The sequence below is a fragment of the Notothenia rossii genome (genome assembly GCF_949606895.1).
Source record: "Notothenia rossii genome assembly, chromosome: 2".
Classification (NCBI taxonomy): Eukaryota; Metazoa; Chordata; class Actinopteri; order Perciformes; family Nototheniidae; genus Notothenia; species Notothenia rossii.
This window is the reverse complement of record NC_136904.1, coordinates 71,924,057-71,929,870: the sequence shown is the minus strand read 5'-3', so window position 1 is coordinate 71,929,870 and position 5,814 is coordinate 71,924,057. Positions and strand designations below refer to the sequence as shown.

General features: G+C 49.7%; 1 long non-coding RNA gene across 1 annotated transcript; it reads left to right on the top strand.

The window, feature by feature from the left end:
* Positions 1-360: 360 nt before the first annotated feature.
* LOC307030054 lies at positions 361-1,600 on the top strand. The gene is made up of 2 exons (XR_013805511.1): positions 361-999; positions 1,469-1,600. It is a non-coding gene; the product is annotated as an uncharacterized lncRNA (long non-coding RNA).
* The last annotated feature ends 4,214 nt before the right edge of the window (positions 1,601-5,814 follow it).

Genomic DNA, 5,814 nt, shown 5'->3' with positions numbered 1-5,814 from the left:
TGTATTATTTTTTCGGAATAAGGTCCCATGATGCGGAAGTAAGTGGGCGTGACTTCGCCACTCTATAGCTGAAATGCACACGGAGGACTCGAGGAGGGGTGCAGGAGGAGACGAAAGGGAGGATACACGCGAGCAGACTACGCGGAAGTGTTTTCACTACTCGCGTATAAAAGCCCCGCCCCCACCTTCACAGATGGTCGATTTCAACAGAGGAAAACCGACAACTGGAAGATGAGTGGAAAAGCGTCACATAAATGTGTGTGCTCACAGCTCCGTGGGAATTATTATGTGCAATTCAATTCTAAAAGGCTTTCACATTACTATAATTATATTTTTATTTAAAAGTAGGCTACATTTTACACCAAAACGGAACACAAAAGCAGGACCAACCATCATATATTGAATTCCTTGACTAACAAAGAAAGATTCATTCATTTAAATGAATATTTAACAACAAATGGGCCGGTTCTAAGGGGTTATTCAGTTAAGCCCGATGAGAGGGGATACAGCTGTGCACATGTCATCATTAACGGACGTCGTTTAAAAGTGACGTTTGAGTGAACGAGGATATCCCAATTAATACCTGAGGACTCCTCTGTCCTCGGGTCACCTCCTCGTGTCTCTCGCTCGCATCTTACGGAGGCAGAGCTAAGACGCAAGGAAGGGAAGAGAGTGAGGGAAAGGAGGAGTCGAGGAGGGGTATTGGGATGAGGCTAGTGTTATGGGGAATGGAAACTCAGCTGTGTACTAACAAAGTGGATGGACAGGACGCTGAAACGGGGCTATTCAGTCCAGTTTTGCAGCGTAGCACTTCCTTTTATGGGCATGCCAGCGCCGTATAGACTGAGAGTTACGTCATCTCCGTTCACTCCAATGGACCACTTTTTTACAGCAATGGCGGATCGTGGAGCCTCTCAATCGTTCCCCGGAAGTTAGCGCCAAGGCTAGCAGAGCTGTAGAGTTGCAGCATAATAGACCGTTCGTGACGGACTTTTAAAGGTAAGAAGAAGTTTAAAGATTTATATTGCGGATATTATCAGTACATCTGATTCAAATTAACATGTGTATTAAAGCATTTCAGTGGATTATCCCTAAATTAGTAGATTTAGGGAACGTTTACAGATAACAGATTAAGCTAGGATACCATACCATAGTAGGCTACCATACACTATACCATAATGGTTGAATACACAGTATTAGGAAACACTTTATACTTACTGGACATGTTATACTCATTACATACTGCATATAATATGACCAAGAATGTGAGACAACTTTATAGAAATTCATATCACATCTGTTACTGATGCCATTTGTCATAATTTGTTAAACTCACAAATAATAAAGTTCCATAACTTCAGTTGGGAACAAAGACCACACCTTATCTCCCCAAGGCAATTTCCCATCCAATAGGTGTGCTATATAGGTGTGTATAACCCTTTCTCCTGTCTGTTACTCCCTCTTTCAGCACAAGAACCAGAGGGGGATTCAATGGAGCCTGAATACCTGCATTGAGACCCTCACCCTGCACCCTGAGTCTCAGCTTTGTGTTTTTCAAGCCTTTCCCTGTTTTTTTGTATAAAACAAAACATTAAGCTTTCCCAATGGTGTGGTTTTCGTTTTGTGAAAAAGTGCAAATCCAGTGTTTGTATATAATAACCTCACATATTTTTTTGCTGTTGGTCGTGAAATTGCTCCTGCTGACTTGAGCCAGCCATTTTTTCCTCCGCTCTGTGTCAGTGGGGAAGCCGTACATTCGTACTCCTTTCTCGGAGCGATTTGAGCATCCCCAGGCAGCACAGCAAACCATGGTGGCGACTAGGAGGCAGCACAGCAAACCAGGACAACACGGAGGAAAAGGCACAGACAAACTGCATGATATGCTATTCAATGTTTATTGAATTCCATGTATTTGCAATGGATGTTCCTAAAACAACACATTTAACATCATCATCATCATGCTGCTGTTGCTGCTGCTAGTCCTTTGATAGTCACCTGTCCATCTCCTTTCCTTTCTGAAAGCCATAAAGATGACATTAGTCATTTAGATAACTTGTGTCCTCAATTACCATGGGATTACTGAAACTACCATGAATTTAAGAAAATGGTAGAAATGAATCTAATCAGAATTTTGAAGCATTCCTTTAGATCCCCTCCCTCTAAATATATCAATAAACATTAGAAATTGATGCTCCTGACTAATCCTAATATTATCACTTAATATTAGCAAATTCTATTTAATTTTTTAAAACATATTGATCTAAATACATACACATATCGATTTGTTGTATAAATATTGCAAATCAAAACCTTTATTCACTAATAATTACCAAAAATCGTAGTTCTATCTCCTGTTATCAATGCATTCACATTGCCCGCCATGAACTTCCGGGGAACGATCCTTGTCTACATGAACCACGTGACGATAACCATTTTTGGACATCCGCTGTCGTAACTCTTCTATCTATATGGCGCTGGGGCATGCGAGAGGAAATCTGTCTTCCCAGGAGGAGATTGGTTTCCTCTCAGCAGAGATTCAGGCTCTGGTGAAGAAACAAGCTGTGTCTGTTGTGCACCCTCAGCACAGAGAAAATTGTCTTTATTCCATGTACTTCCTGTTTCTCAGGAAGACAGGGGAATTCAGATCTATTCTAGATCTCAGCAGCCCGAATCGCTACATTGCCTGCAGAAAATGTTGCATGTTAACTATAAAAACAGTTAATGGGGCTAGTGCAAACTGGGCGATTCGTTGACCACCATCGACCTGAAAGACGCATACTTTCATGTGGAAATTGCTCCGGAGCACAGAAAGTGTCTGCGTTTTGCCTTCCAGGGGATAGCCTATGAGTACAACAGATTACCGTTCGGCTACTCCCTATCCCCACGCACGTTCCGTAAATGTCTGGCCACTGCGATTCAACCGCTGCGCTCGCACGGCATGAGAGTTTTTCTTTTACCCAGACGACCTCATGGCCGGGTCCAGGGAACAGGCAATGCTTTGCACAGCACAATTGATCACACACCTAACCGAATTAGGCTTTGCGATCAATTGAAAAAAGAGCAGCCCATACCTCACCAACAGGCGTTGTAGTTGGGAGTGGTGTTCGATGCAGGCGCGCTACGCGCCACCCTGTCAGGGAGAAGAAGTGCGTCCCTTCTCCGGACGGTTCACAGGCTGCGACAGGGGGCGACAGTGACAGCTTTAACTATCATGCAGACTTTCAGTTTCATGACGGCTGCTCACATTGTGGTCGCGCAGGGGTTACTGCATATGCGCCACCTGCAGAGGTGGTTCTCAAGCCTGCGTTTGGATCCCAAGAGGCACAAACGGCGGCTGGTGACCATCCCCCCCTTAGTGGAGGGCAACCTCCGGTTCTCGGGGTCTCCCAGGTAACCTCCTACATCACAGTGTTCACGGGAACAGGATGGGGAGGGACCTGCCTGAAGAGGGCTATAGGTGGGCGCTGGTCTCTAACAGAAACACGACACAACAACCTCCTAGAGCTACGGGCGGTAGTGTTAGTCCTCCAGCATTTCATGCCCCTAATTCAAGGGAGACATGTATTGGTCAGGAGCGACAACAGCACCACAATGGCTTATATCAACAGGCAAGGCGGGGCCGCTCCACCATCTTGTTGGCCACAGCGAAGAGGCTGTGGTCATGGGCTTCAGAGGTGGTGTTATCTCTGAGAGCCCTCCACTGGAGAACAGGGGGGGCCGACCTCATGTTGAGGGGTGGCCCTGCCAGGCGAATGGACACTTCACCCAGAGGTGGTGAAGCAGACCTGGGCCCAGTTCGGGAGAGCGGAAGTGGATCTGTTCGCCATCCGGCGCAACAGCCACTGTGCCCTGTGGTTCTCCATGGCCCTGAGCGACGACCCGCCTTTAGGGGTGGACGCGTTTGCACACGAGCCATGGCCAAGGAAGCTGCTATACGCCTTTCCACCGCGGTGTTTATTCTCCCTCTCCTGGGGAGAGTGAGGCGAGAACGTCTGGCAGTCATTCTGGTAGCGCCGGATCGCGTCGGGGCTCCGTGGTACTCAGAGATGACACAGATGAAGGTGGGCCAGCCCTGGGCAATTCCCCAGTTCTGGGGGGCGATGTCTCAAGAGGCAGGTGCAATCGGGGCGTTACCCACTCTGGGCCGTCCTCTCCAGGCTTGGCTCCTGAGAGGGACAGGCTGAGACAGGGTTGATTTTCTGACAGCGTTATTCAGTCTATCCAGGCAGCTAGAGCAGGATCCACCACAGCCTATTAAAGGCCGAAGTGGCTGGGATTCCAGCGATGGTGTGAGGAGCGGAAAATAGAGCCCGTATATTGTGAGTTGTCTATTTTGTCCTTTTCACAGTTATTGGTGGACAGAGGACTTGCTCATTCCACTGTAAAGTGTTTGCAGCAGCCATCTCGTCCTGTCATGAGGGATTCAACGGCAGGTCAGCCTTTTCTCATCCACTGATGTTGCGGTTTTTACAGGGGGTCAGGAGGCTGCGCCCAGTAGCGCGCGCCTCCACCCCGCAGTGGGACCTGCCGCTGGTGCTCAAGGTTCTGGTCACAGAGCCATTTGAGCCTCCAGAGCTCTCCTCCCTGAAAGCACTGTCGTGGAAGACAGCATTGCTACTTGCCTTAACGTCAGCCAAAAGAGTGTCCGAGTTAACCGCTGTCGGTGCACCCGAGCTGTTTACTGATTTGGGGTGACCGGGGCGGGGCGACACTCAGACCGAACCCCTCCTTTGTGCCCAAGAGCCTAAGGAGTGCTTTCAGGTAGAGGGCTATTCAGTTGGGGGGATTTAGTCTTCCACCCCATGGTGGGGCCAGGGAAGCTAAATTACACCTCCTCTGCCCGGTGCGTGCGTTAGAATGTTATGTAGAGCGCACAGCTAACCTGAGACGCACTGAACAGCTGTTTGTGTGCTTCGGGGGCGGGGTGACTGGAAAAGCTCTGTCCAAGAGACGCCTGGCAGGCTGGCTTTGCGGAGGCATTGCACACGCCTACAAGCAGGCAGGGAGAGCCTGTCCCACGGGGGTCCGTGCACACTACACACGAGCTGTGGCTGCGGCGACAGCTTTATTCAACGGTGTGAGTGTGGAGGACATCTGCACGGCGGCGTCTTGGTCAACGCCAGGTCCCTTCATAAAGTTTTATCTCTTGGATATGTCTGGCTCTTTCTCAGTGTCTGTGCTTGCTGGGGCAACACAGGACTGGTGAGGAGGGGGGGTCTGTGGGTAAGTTGGCATCTGACCCCCTCCCCGGGCGTAAATGCGCTTACGTTTCTCCGGACCCCTGGAGGGTCGCGGGGTGACGTAATGCGCTTTGGGCTCCCCTTGCCTGCCTGGGGGCAGGAGGGGGAGAGCCCTCCATACTATAGTCCGTACACACTCTGCACGGGGTCAGTGTCTGAGTATGGGGATATAGGGGGCACTTGCGCTCTCCCCGTGCTCTTTAGGGACTCAGGAGAGAGGGTGCATAGTGAACCCATACAGCTGCGGACTTTCCCTGTCTGCCTATAAGCGGACGCAGGGACTCAACGCCCTCAGCACTGTTTTCGAGCACACTTTTATGCGAGGCAAGCGCGTCAGGGTGTGCTCTATCGGCCGCAGCCTGGACTTCTCCACGGTTACAACCGAGGGAGAGGTGAGTGACGCGCAGCGGCTTCTAAAGCCGGTCAGGGACAGTGAGGTGGAACGGTGTGCAGGACGACAGTCCATGCATACATCGGGGCTGTGAGAGATATAACGCCGGGTTACGTATTGTAACCCTTGTTATATTAACACAGGCGGAGCCCTCTACCTTGGGGCACTGTCTGTCCTATACCG